This window comes from Stegostoma tigrinum, chromosome 3 (assembly GCF_030684315.1).
Source record: "Stegostoma tigrinum isolate sSteTig4 chromosome 3, sSteTig4.hap1, whole genome shotgun sequence".
In the NCBI taxonomy this organism is placed as follows: Eukaryota; Metazoa; Chordata; class Chondrichthyes; order Orectolobiformes; family Stegostomatidae; genus Stegostoma; species Stegostoma tigrinum.
In genome coordinates, this window is record NC_081356.1 from 75,722,989 (window position 1) to 75,736,782 (window position 13,794).

General features: G+C 46.5%; 1 long non-coding RNA gene across 2 annotated transcripts; it reads right to left on the reverse strand.

The window, feature by feature from the left end:
- Window positions 1-211: 211 nt before the first annotated feature.
- Window positions 212-7,414, reverse strand: LOC125451080 (uncharacterized). Of its 2 annotated transcripts, none has more exons than XR_009445636.1 (4): window positions 7,363-7,414; window positions 5,737-5,897; window positions 4,852-5,019; window positions 212-1,961 (listed from the first exon to the last, which is right to left on the reverse strand). It is a non-coding gene; the product is annotated as an uncharacterized LOC125451080 (long non-coding RNA). The 2 variants fall into 2 exon arrangements; XR_009445635.1 differs by lacking the exon at window positions 7,363-7,414 and adding an exon at window positions 7,261-7,346.
- Window positions 7,415-13,794: the final 6,380 nt, after the last annotated feature.

Consider the following 13,794-nt stretch of genomic DNA (forward strand, 5'->3'; position numbering starts at 1 on the left):
ATCAAGGGAAGGTAGCAAGACAAAAATCACCTTGTGTAACTCTACAGCCCATAGATATCATCTGTTGTATGGCCAACTTTATAAAGGATTTTTTTTAAAAGGCACTATTGAGGGATTAGACAAATACCTGCCACAAACATCTATATATTTACATTCTGTTTATTAATTATTGCTAGACTGATAAATATTCTTATAAACTCAAGCCCATGCCATTCACTAATGGTACACACATGCAAATTTCATTTTTAAAATGATTTTTCCTTTCCGTAATAATACAGTACTATTGCATCTACTCACTCTTCTATTTAAAAAGAATCAAGACCTTTCTTTAAGAAGTACAATTAATCTAAACTTTACTGATCATGATGTGTAGTTCATTCATATGATACTGTAATATCTTTATTATGACATATTAATCACTTATTTTAAATAGATACAAATATCCGACAAAGTCACAGGATGCCCATCTGTTGAAATCATAAACAATGATTTCTAAGGTTGCGTTTTAAAGACAGCATGACAGGCCATTTCGTAAAGGAACTTTTTTTGAAAGGGAACTGATAATATTTATTTTATTTTGAACATTAGATTTTTAAAAAAGCACAACATTGCACATAACATTTTCCTTAGAAAGACAATAAAATGACATATAGTCCTCCAGGTACAGCTATAGGGTGTGTCTTTGTACCTATATGCTCAAGTGGATATTCCAACAAGTTATGAAATGCCAAGGTGATTGTGCTTGACCAGAGATGGGGAATTTTTACCCACACCAATTCGCAGTGAAGTTGTTATAAAGCCACCCTGATATACATTTCCACTGATTAAAAAAAGTGCTGCCTGCAGGCATGTTTATTCTATTCCTGATCTCACACATTCCCTAGGGAAGTCTGAGAATTCCCAGTTCATTGTAAAGGGGGCAGAGACCAGACAAATCATCCCTCATCTTTCTGACCTCTCCACCCAGAAAATTGGCAATATTCAGGAAGGTCAGGCTTCATCACCTGCTGAAATGAGATAGAAAACATTTCTTTCCATATTGCTCAAAGTTGTATTTAAATTTATGTTAAATATATTCAAACAGGACTGCACTTGATATAAAAATGTAAAATAGGTCCAATTAATGGCAAGGAATCTCTGCACAGCAGTACTTACCTTGGCTAATCCATGAAAAATTGTGTTGATATTTAAAATATTTTGCAATAGGATTCCATAATAGCCCACTGCCTATTACTGAGCATTTAATAGTCAAGGCACATATTTGCTATTAAGTGAGATTGTGACTTGTTTTTTAACTAAATCACGTGAGCTGGTTTTGGCAGTAAGCATTTCAGCTAATTAGTTTTTAAATTTGAATTCTATCCAATTCCTATACATCACTTCCAGTATACTGGGTCCTATGCTCGCATAGCAAACATACAGCCAGTCTACCAAATTTCCTCTCAACAATCTTCTAGATTGTCCTTCATCTCAACCATTGCATCCTTTCCCTTTTACTTGCTTACATAGCAATATGAACTGTACCACTATGGAAACATGATTTGACCATGAACGTACTGGAATGGGTAAAATAGGGAATCATTCCCATTTTTAAGTGATTGCTCTGTATTGTAAGCAAACCAATTAGTTGTAAACTTTCCACAAAACTTCAGTATTTTCTGTTATCGTAGCACTGTAAACAACTGGCTTTGTAAGTGGTGTATATCATACTAATAGCCTTGCTTTTTTAAAATCTCTTTTGATTTATGTGTCTGTGACCCATTCCTTAATGTAGTATCAGCTCATAGTAAAGTGATATCTAAGCCCAACATGACAAAGTGAGTTAGAAATTATCACATTTTGTGATTTATGTATTACGAAGTAACAGTAATAGGACTTGCGTGGACTCAAAACAAATGTCTGTAAATCATCAGAATGTGCTGCACAAATCTGCATCTTGCTGACTGTAGACTTTGACAGCCCTGTAAATCAGGAGATAACAAGTTTGAATCTCAAGCCACTATTAGCCAAGCTTCTTTACATATAAATGGCCATTAGCGTCAATTAATGATCAACATAGTCCGAAAAACAGATGTTAATTTGCGTATAAAAGTAAATATTACAATGTGGTATTATTTATCAAGGTATTCTGACCCTAATTTAAACTCCAGACCAATTTTATGTGGAGACGCAGTGTCCTGAGTTAGAAAATAATCAGCTTCTTTGTGGTACAAGTATAGAAAATGTAGAAAATATGAGCACGAGTAAGCTATTCAACTTTTTGAGGCTGCTATGCCTTTCAATATGAATTTGCCCATCCAACTTAATACCCTGTTGCCACTTTATCCCCATATCCTAATACATCATATCCTGTTTTATGTTGTAATGATTGACAGTAATTTAAGATAGACACTCTTAAAAAGGGTAAAATCTGAAAGGTCAGTGGATGCAGTAATCAGAAACAAAAGCAGAAATTGCTGAAAAAGCTCAGCAGGTCTGGTAGCATCTATGGAAGAAGTTACAGTTAGCACTCCTCTGAACTGATAGCAGCTAGGAAAATGTCGGTTTATATGCAGAAGATAGAATGGGAAGAGGGGTTAAGGAGAAAATGATAGGTGGGGATAGAGCCCAATGAGAAAAAGGAACAATTTGACAGACAAGGGAGTGCGTAACAATCTGGCTTGGAGGATGAATAGCTATTAACGGGGACTGTTAGTTATTAACAATGGGTTAGGTATAATAGCAGACAATGTGATAAAAAGGCCTGCATTCCTGAAGAAGGGTCTAGGCTCGAAACGTCAGCTTGCCTGCACCTCTGATGCTGCTTGGCCTGCTGTGTTCATCCAGCTCTACACCTTGTTGTCTCTGATAAAAAGGTGGAGGTCGGGGTAAGGACATGGGATAGCTCAAGCCCTAAAGTTATTGAACTGGATATCAAGTTCAGAAGGCTACAGGGTGCCCAAGCAGAAAATGAGGTGCTGTTCTTCCAGCTTGTGCTGAGCTTTGCTGGAGCATTGCAACAAGCCTGGGATAGAGATATTGGCCAGGAAACAGCGTAGTGTGTTAAAGTGACAAGCAACTGGAAGCTCAGGTTACTCTTAAAAGGTATAAGCACATAGTATCATAACAAAGGCCATCCAAAAACTCCTTTTTATAAATATCTTTAAACAGCATCAAACCAATGTACAAACAGAAATGAATTATTCACCTTCGTGCCCTTTTTGCAGGTACCTTTGCCTGTGCTGACACTCCTATGAAGCGCTACCTGCGGTTTACAGCATGGCTAATGGAAGACAGCTGACTTTCAGTTGGGGGCATTTCAGATGGCCTTTTAGCACAGTGTCAACCCGCTTTTGGCCTTCAAAGCCTAACTTCAGTCTGCACCACCCCGGCAGGACGCTTAAGAAGTAATAGTAATAGTTCTAATGATGAGAGTATGGCTGTTTGAGCTGTATCCCATAGAGTTTAGTGGAATTAAAGATTAATTTATTGACAATTGTAAGATCCTGAGGATACTGGTGCTGGTGGTTGTTTCGTCTTGTGGGTCAAATAAAAACCGGGGGCTGCAGCTTAAATGTAAGGGTCTTCCATTTTAGATGGGGATGAGTAGAAACCAAAGATGTGCAGACTAGGTCATTCTAAACTGTCAGTAGTGTCCAAGGACGTAAGTATAGGTGGATTAGCCATTGTAAGTGTGGGGTTAAGTGGATGGGGTAGGGGATAGGTAGGATGATCTTTGGAAGGTCAGTGCAGACTCGATGGGTTAAATGGCCTCTTTCTGCACTTTAGGGATTCTATGAAATTCTTTCTATTAGAAGGCCATTTGTCCGAAGGATTCTTTCCTCTAGACAGCAATGTAGGTAGGGTCATTGAATTCTTAAGGATGGGTTAGATAGGTTATTCATCCACAAGAGAGTCAGTGTACCCCATCTACAGCAAGTACTGCCCAAATTCTTCAAGACTTCTGAGACAGTACCTTCCAAACCCACAATCACTTCCATCTGGAAAGACAAAGGCAGCAGGGAATGCCGCCACTTGCAAATCCCCTTCCAAACTATTCAGTATTGTGGCTTGGAAAGATATCACTGTCCCTCACTCTCACAGGATCAAATAACAGAACTCCCTCCCTAACAGTCTTGTTACAGTACCCACACCAAATGAGCAACAGCAATTCAAAAGGGCCATCTTCTCAAGGGCAGTGAGGGGTAAGTAATTAAGTTAAAGTATCGGCAAAGGTCTGTAGCTCGAGTTGTGGGTGAAGTTGTTGGCTTGCTCAGCGAGTTGGCTTGTTTATGTTCAGATGTTTCATCATAGCTTTGATTATCTGTTGATTGATGGTGATGACATGTTCTAGGGCTGTAGTTCAATGCTGGTCCATTGAGCTTAGATTCAGTGATTTTTGGCACGCAATTTTTTGTTCGTACCTGTGGAGTCGGTTATGGACATCATTGGTCGTAGCATTCTGCATCTGTTCTGTTCAGCTGTTTTATATGTCTGTGAGTTGTTGAGTGGAGGTTTGTATTTCATGCTGCGGAGAAGCACCTGGTTCCTGAGGTATTCGTGGAGGAAGTGGGTAGAGCTCAGTCAGTTGGCGAAGGTTTCCCTTGTGACAAAAGATCCGAACAAAAACAAGCCAGCTTGGCAAGCAAATCAACAACCTCATAAGTAATAAATGCCGATCAGCTGTCAAAACCAAATAAAGTAAAAACATATTACAGCAAACTTTGTATTAACTAGCACCTTATCTACTGACACTCTTGATGAACTGGCACAAATTGTACACCTCAATCTACATGATGGCCAGGTATTTGTGCTGTAAATAAAGCATAACAGCGATGAGTATACACCTTGCATTTCAGTTATAAAACTTACTGTGTGTTTTTACTTTGATTTTGGGAAGTGTGTTGATGTTTTCACGTAAAGCTTTTGACGGTTGTTGATGTCTTGAAATGTGGTTTGGTCAGGGTTTACTGCAGTTGCGGGTGCCTCTTTATTATCCGGAACATTCCATCCACTGGTGCTCTACTGGTCACGTAGATGCTGGTTAATAAAATATTTGCTGTATTTGATTAGAGAGAGATTGCAGGGTGCTGCAGTACAGAGGGATCTGAGTGTCCTCATACATGAATCACAAAATATATTAGGCACATGCAGTTATTAATAAGATAAGTAGAATGTTGGTCTTTAACATGAAGAGCAGAAAATAACATCTTGCTGCAACTGCAGAGGCCATTTGTGAAACTTCAACAAGAGTACTGTGTGCAGTTTTAGTTTCTTTATTTAAGGAGGGACATGCTTACAGTGGTTCCAGTTCAGACAAGGTTCACTTATTTGATCCCTGGGATAAAGGGTGTGTCTGTGAGGAAAAGTTGAACAAGCTGAGCCTGTATTCGTTGGAGTTTAGAAAAATGAGAAGTGGCCTTTTGAAACATACAGGAACCTGAGGGGCCTTCACAAGGTAGATGTTGAGAGGATGTTTCTGCTTTGGGTCTAGAGCTAAGAGGCAGAGTTTCAGATCCAATTAATTTAGTTTCAGAATGAAAATGTGTGTGTAGGAAGAGAGATTTGTGCTGTCTCAATTCAAATGGAGATCAGGAGGAATTTCTCCTGTCAGTGGGTCATTACATATGGAACCTGTTTCTCAAAAGGCTGTGGAAGCTGAGTGTTTAAATGCTTATATAGCAGCGGTAGATATATTATCAGTAAGCAAAGGGGTGAAAAGCTATTGAGTAGCCGGGAATGGGCACAATGACTTACTCTTGTTCCTTTGTCTTAGGTTTCTTAATATTTGCTGAGTTCCAATGTCAGTTGCAAATGCTACATCAAGTGACAATGATTTCTTAGGATAAGAGTAGAGTTGCGCTTGTTCTTTTTCCTGGGCAATGTGGCAAACGCTCACTGTAAGAATATTTGGGCATCTGAAAGCATAAAAACAGATGAGTGCAGGGCAGTGCATTTATGGTTCAAATCCCCACTTGTTTTCATTTTGAGGGCAAGGTGAATATTTTTCTTTGGAGTTGAACTGATCCAAGACTGATGCGTCTGGTGATGCAGAGATAATGGGAACTGCAGATGCTGGAGATTCCAAGATAATAAAATGCGAGGCTGGATGAACACAGCAGGCCAAGCAGCATCTCAGGAGCACAAAAGCTGACGTTTCGGGCCTAGACCCTTCATCAGAGAGGGGGATGGGGGGAGGGAACTGGAATAAATAGGGAGAGAGGGGGAGGCGGACCGAAGATGGAGAGCAAAGAAGATAGGTGGAGAGGGTGTAGGTGGGGAGGTAGGGAGGGGATAGGTCAGTCCAGGGAAGACGGACAGGTCAAGGAGGTGGGATGAGGTTAGTAGGTAGCTGGGGGTGCGGCTGGGGGTGGGAGGAAGGGATGGGTGAGAGGAAGAACCGGTTAGGGAGGCAGAGACAGGTTGGACTGGTTTTGGGATGCAGTGGGTGGGGGGGAAGAGCTGGGCTGGTTGTGTGGTGCAGTGGGGGGAGGGGATGAACTGGGCTGGTTTAGGGATGCAGTGGGGGAAGGGGAGATTTTGAAACTGGTGAAGTCCACATTGATACCATATGGCTGCAGGGTTCCCAGGCGGAATATGAGTTGCTGTTCCTGCAACCTTCGGGTGGCATCATTGTGGCAGTGCAGGAGGCCCATGATGGACATGTCATCAAGAGAATGGGAGGGGGAGTGGAAATGGTTTGCGACTGGGAGGTGCAGTTGTTTGTTGCGAACTGAGCGGAGGTGTTCTGCAAAGCGGTCCCCAAGCCTCCGCTTGGTTTCCCCAATGTAGAGAAAGCCGCACCGGGTACAGTGGATGCAGTATACCACATTGGCAGATGTGCAGGTGAACCTCTGCTTAATGTGGAATGTCATCTTGGGGCCTGGGATGGGGGTGAGGGAGGAGGTGTGGGGACAAGTGTAGCATTTCCTGCGGTTGCAGGGGAAGGTGCCGGGTGTGGTGGGGTTGGAGGGCAGTGTGGAGCAAACAAGGGAGTCACGGAGAGAGTGGTCTCTCCGGAAAGCAGACAGGGGTGGGGATGGAAAAATGTCTTGGGTGGTGGGGTCGGATTGTAAATTTTATCCTCCGCAGGATCCACAGACTGAACACCCAGTTCCACTCAGCTTTACTGGACACCAAAAATCGTAAGTACAACCAACTCACTGGCCCCTGCCACCCACAAGAGGATTCCTGCGCCTCCCAAATCCCGACTCTGTCCCTGCCCCTCCCCCACCATGCACCCGCCGCCATTGACCATGAGGACACGGCCGGAGACCCCACCGATGACGTCACATCGGCCTCCGCCGGCCACAGAACTTCCGGAACCGCTGCTGCAGTCACCACCTCCACGTCCAGGTACTACAGCCCACACACCACCCTCACATCAGCTGCTGCCGCCCACCCCGATCCTCCCACCGCCGACGGAACCCCGCCCACGGTCGACGCCGACGGAACCCCGCCCACGGCCGACGCCGACGGAACCCCGCCCACGGCCGACGCCGACGGAACCCCGCCCACGGCCGACGCCGACGGAACCCCGCCCACGGCCGACGGAACCCCGCCCACGGCCGACGACATCATCGCTCCGCCCACAACCTCCACAGCCTGCAACCCCAGAGGAGACAGCCACCCTGAGCCCTGCCGAATCTTCACCATCCCCCCAGACCTCCCACTGACTGAGGACGAACGGTCAGTCCTGAGCAAGGGGCTCACCTTTGTCCCCCTACAACCACACATCAACGAGTACCAGTCACGGTCGGACATAGAGCAGTTTTTCCGCCGTCTTCGCCTGCATGCCTACTTCTTCAACCGGGAACCCAACCCTCCTTCCACTGACCCCTTCACCCGCTTCCAACACAAGTCCTCCTCCTGGACACCACCCCCAGGCCTCCTACCCTCCCTCGACCTCTTCATCTCCAACTGCCGTCGAGACATTAACCGCCTCAACCTCTCCACCCCTCTCACCCACTCCAACCTCTCCCCCGCAGAACGGGCAGCCCTCCGCTCCCTCCGCTCCAACCCCAACCTCACTATCAAACCCGCGGACAAGGGTGGCGCAGTGGTAGTATGGCGTACTGACCTCTACATCGCCGAGGCCAGACGCCAACTCTCCGACACCACCTCCTACCGCCTCCTCGATCATGACCCCACACCCGAGCACCAAACCATCATCTCCAACACCATTCATGACCTCATCACCTCAGGGGACCTCCCACCCACAGCCTCCAACCTCATTGTTCCCCAACCCCGCACAGCCCGTTTCTATCTCCTTCCCAAAATCCACAAACCTGCCTGCCCTGGTCGACCCATCGTCTCAGCCTGCTCCTGCCCCACCGAACTCATCTCCACCTATCTGGACTCCATTTTCTCCCCTTTGGTCCAGGAACTCCCCACCTATGTCCGTGACACCACCCACGCCCTCCACCTCCTCCAGGACTTCCAATTCCCTGGCCCCCAACACCTCATATTCACCATGGACGTCCAGTCCCTGTACACCTGCATTCCGCATGGAGATGGCCTCAAGGCCCTCCGCTTCTTCCTGTCCCGCAGGCCCGACCAGGCCCCCTCCACCGACACTCTCATCCGCCTAGCGGAACTCGTCCTCACACTCAACAACTTCTCTTTTGACTCCTCCCACTTCCTACAGACTAAGGGGGTGGCCATGGGCACCCGCATGGGCCCCAGCTATGCCTGCCTCTTTGTAGGTTACGTGGAACAGTCCATCTTCCGCACCTACACAGGCCCCAAACCCCACCTCTTCCTCCGGTACATTGATGACTGTATCGGCGCCGCCTCTTGCTCCCCAGAGGAGCTCGAACAGTTCATCCACTTCACCAACACCTTCCACCCCAACCTTCAGTTCACCTGGGCCATCTCCAGCACATCCCTCACCTTCCTGGACCTCTCAGTCTCCATCTCAGGCAACCAGCTTGTAACTGATGTCCATTTCAAGCCCACCGACTCCCACAGCTACCTAGAATACACCTCCTCCCACCCACCCTCCTGCAAAAACTCCATCCCCTATTCCCAATTCCTCCGCCTCCGCCGCATCTGCTCCCACGATAAGACATTCCACTCCCGCACATCCCAGATGTCCAAGTTCTTTAAGGACCGCAACTTCCCCCCCACGGTGATTGAGAACGCCCTTGACCGCGTCTCCCGCATTTCCCGCGACACATCCCTCACACCCCGCCCCCGCCACAACCGCCCCAAGAGGATCCCCCTCGTTCTCACACACCACCCTACCAACCTCCGGATACAACGCATTATCCTCCGACACTTCCGCCATTTACAATCCGACCCCACCACCCAAGACATTTTTCCATCCCCACCCCTGTCTGCTTTCCGGAGAGACCACTCTCTCCGTGACTCCCTTGTTCGCTCCACACTGCCCTCCAACCCCACCACACCCGGCACCTTCCCCTGCAACCGCAGGAAATGCTACACTTGTCCCCACACCTCCTCCCTCACCCCCATCCCAGGCCCCAAGATGACATTCCACATTAAGCAGAGGTTCACCTGCACATCTGCCAATGTGGTATACTGCATCCACTGTACCCGGTGCGGCTTTCTCTACATTGGGGAAACCAAGCGGAGGCTTGGGGACCGCTTTGCAGAACACCTCCGCTCAGTTCGCAACAAACAACTGCACCTCCCAGTCGCAAACCATTTCCACTCCCCCTCCCATTCTCTTGATGACATGTCCATCATGGGCCTCCTGCACTGCCACAATGATGCCACCCGAAGGTTGCAGGAACAGCAACTCATATTCCGCCTGGGAACCCTGCAGCCATATGGTATCAATGTGGACTTCACCAGTTTCAAAATCTCCCCTTCCCCCACTGCATCCCTAAACCAGCCCAGTTCATCCCCTCCCCCCACTGCACCACACAACCAGCCCAGCTCTTCCCCCCCACCCACTGCATCCCAAAACCAGTCCAACCTGTCTCTGCCTCCCTAACCGGTTCTTCCTCTCACCCATCCCTTCCTCCCACCCCCAGCCGCACCCCCAGCTACCTACTAACCTCATCCCACCTCCTTGACCTGTCCGTCTTCCCTGGACTGACCTATCCCCTCCCTACCTCCCCACCTACACCCTCTCCACCTATCTTCTTTGCTCTCCATCTTCGGTCCGCCTCCCCCTCTCTCCCTATTTATTCCAGTTCCCTCCCCCCATCCCCCTCTCTGATGAAGGGTCTAGGCCCGAAACGTCAGCTTTTGTGCTCCTGAGATGCTGCTTGGCCTGCTGTGTTCATCCAGCCTCGCATTTTATTATCTTCGTCTGGTGATGCAGTTGTGGTTCCAAATGAATTGTAACCAAATACTGGTCCAAAGTACAATGATCTGTTTAGGTTTGAACATCCAGTCAAGCTCGACAATGAGAACTGAGAGTCAGCCCCATCTCTAGGTTCAGACGTTCTTCAGTGCCAGATAACCCTACAAGCTGATGCATGAGGGTAGAAGTAATTTTTGCTAGTTAAACAACAACAATGCTTTGGAATAACTTGGGGCTCCCTAAAGTTTAATTCTGTTAATTCCGTTAACTGGTTGTTGTCACTACAGAAATAAATAACATTGTATGTTTAATTTTACACTTTCCAAACATATAAAAGCTGACTGGTGCAATTACTATCTAAATGTATTTATGATTTATTTCAGTGAAACATTGCTCTTTTACAAGCTAAAGCTAATGCTTTTCCTTCTCCTATCCGGAGGTTTGCTTTGATAACTTTGATAAATTCTTTAGCTGGAGACAAAAGAATTCAATGAGTAATGCAATTGACATTGATTCTCCCCTCTGTAAATAAAGAGATTGTTAAACAAATAGGTCAGCATTATAACCCATTAATTTCCTCTTGGGAAATCAGTATGGGATTCTCACAAATGGGATGAGAAATTGGACTTGGTAGCACCCATCTTTTTGCACCTGAAAAATATTTTCGCTGAATGTTATGATATTTTGGCTAAGTGTCAACTTCAGTGAGTTTCATGAAGGTTTCTCAGTGTGAAGTTTAGAAAGATTTCTTTTTGTATCAGCTGAAACTCGCCTCATTAACTAATTTTGTTAACTACTTAATTAACTATTGTCCCTATATCCCTATGGTACCTCTCTCACTCAATGTCAGCTCTATTCTACCATATCCCCACAGCCAGAATAATATGTCATTCACCAGATATCACAGAATAAACCTAGCAACCCCAGTGTAAGTGCCATCTTCAAATAGCAGACCAAGCATTGGCATTACAGAGTTGCCTTTCACCAACAAAGTGATTTCATATCAGTCCCAAACACATGTCGTTCATGGCACTCTGCTGACATCTCTAATTCTTCCTGTCACAAAGGTGCTGGTTTTTTGTCCTAGTTGTTTTCTAACCACAAGGCCTCAGAGTTGACCTGTCCTCAACCACATCCCGCTCTATCACCCTCTCTAAATCCCCACTACACATTCCCTAGTGCCCACTGCAGAGCAGCACCTTATCTGCAGAGGCTACATTTTGTCCCCCACAACCCAAACTAAAGGCTGGCATGCTGGCCAACAATTATTTTAGATTTCACTATTATCTGCTACACCCCACTATCATCTACTCAACTGACTGTCAATCACGTTTTGTCTGGCTTGCAGTAACTGACACAGCTAAGCTCTATCATGTGCAAGGAAAGCTTCCCCCTCCTCAATGTCTTCATTCTGTTCCTCAGAAGACTGTTCCCGTTCTCCTAGTTTTTCAGCATCCAGCATATCACCCTATTGCCTGCCCCAATTGTAAAGCGCACAGCATGCTAAAGTGGTGAGGTACATGCTGTCTCGATGGCTTCTGCAGATGCTCCAAATAGTGATACAGCATCTTCAGCAGCCCTGGTCCCCAAAACCAGCCTTGTAAGGCACCTCAACTCTCAAACCCAGTAGCAGGTACATGAAAGTGCCCCAGGATGGAGGAGTTGTTGTTCCTGCCACGATAGCTAGCACATATCTCCAGGAAGTGAAACCCATGACCACCAGAACATGAATAGAATGGAAACCCTTTCTGTTGATGAACCCCAGAGCATTGTGCTTTGGCCCTCTCAATGCAATTATGTCCTGCCAATAGCACTCTTTGGGTAGACCTTTGGGAAGCCAGCCACGTTTCTGAATCCTATTGGCCAGGCTACAGCTGTCACAGTCAAATGAGGTGATCCGGTGTGACCTTGCATATTGATTGTAATGGCATTAGTCCCCTGATGCATTTGTAGTCAGATGACTGATGCTCACACCCAGGTTGCTCTCTGGGAGGAGCTTGTCATACAGCTGTTTGAAGCAGCAGCCATCACCCTCACAGCCATAGAGAGATGGCAGTCCATCCCCCTACTCTTCATGCAATTCTTAGATCCCAATCCAACAGCTGGCACAGTTCCTTCACAGTATCCAGGACAGACAGAGCCTGCCTCCACTTTGCAACAATCTCATCCCAAGAAAATAGATTCGGTAGTGTAAGACACTGGTCCTCCTATGTCCCAGACCCTTCTGAAGGGGCCCTCTGAGGCTTCAACCCATGCCTGAGCTGGTTGATGCTCAGGCTGTACGGTACTTGCTGGCACTCCTGGGCTTACTGTCAAACCTGCTCCTTATGCAAGCAACAGAACAGGTTCATAGCTCAGAGAAGGCTCAGTGTGGCATGCACCATGAAAGCTGCACACACTCCTCCAAATGAAGAGACATGCTGTCAAGTGCCATGTGTCAAGTTCTCCTGGCTCTTTGGGGATAGTGACCCAATTGGTAGAGGTACTGCATAGGCCAGTGAGTATCACAGGACAGTCTCTTGTGATAGTTCTACATGCTCTGAACCACTCCCATCCATCACCACATCATCCACAGGAGTTATCACTGCATGCAGTAATGTCTGGCATTCTGCTGAAAGTACAGGTGTAGGGGGATTGTTTCTGTGCCCTGCAGTACCTTTAGAAATCTCGCGAGTGTTGATTTGGTTGTGACCAGTATCTGCCGCTTTTAAAGTTGGAGTTGATAACACTTGCTTTGTTGAGATCTCAGTGTGCAGTTTGCAATGGCCAGAGATGTGGTTAACATTGTCTGTGACCAGAATTTGAAACCCAAATACTTTCACACTGGATGAATTTCACATTTTCAATGATACAATTACAGATGAAGTGTAGCTGCCTTTTGCGACAACAAATTTGATCCCTTTTGCCTTCAGTGTCTTCACGTGCTTTTCCCTGTCAGACTGACACTGATTACGCCCACCATGAGCATTATGCCAGATATTTTCTAGATATAAGTCACCTCTAGCAAGCAGAGAGTGATGGTAGGGGGCAGAGCTTGTGGTGGACACCCTTATCATCAGGCTTGGCCACCACTAATCCCCCAAACCCAACTAAAGAGTCTCCACTTACCCTTGCACTACCCAGGCAGCCAACAATATGACCCCTTTCCCCTATAATGTGGAAGCCCATCAGATAGAGCATCACCTCCAAATTTCCTCTTTGGCCCCTGAACTCCCACATTACATTTTAATGATACCCACAGTGCTCCTGTATGCTCCCCTAGAATCACTCCAGTGCCAAAAGAGCCATTCAGCCAATTGAGTCTACACCAAACATCCAAAAAGCATCTCACCCACACAGCCCCCAACCCTATCCCTGCAACTCCATATTACCACAGCCAATCCACTCAGCCTGCCTATCCCTGGAAACTATAAATAATTTAGCATGGCCAATCCACCTAACATGAACACCTTTGTACTGTGGGAGGAAACCAGAGCGCCCAGAGGAAACCCACATAGACACAGGGAAAAATGTGAAAAGCTCCACACAGCCAGTCATCT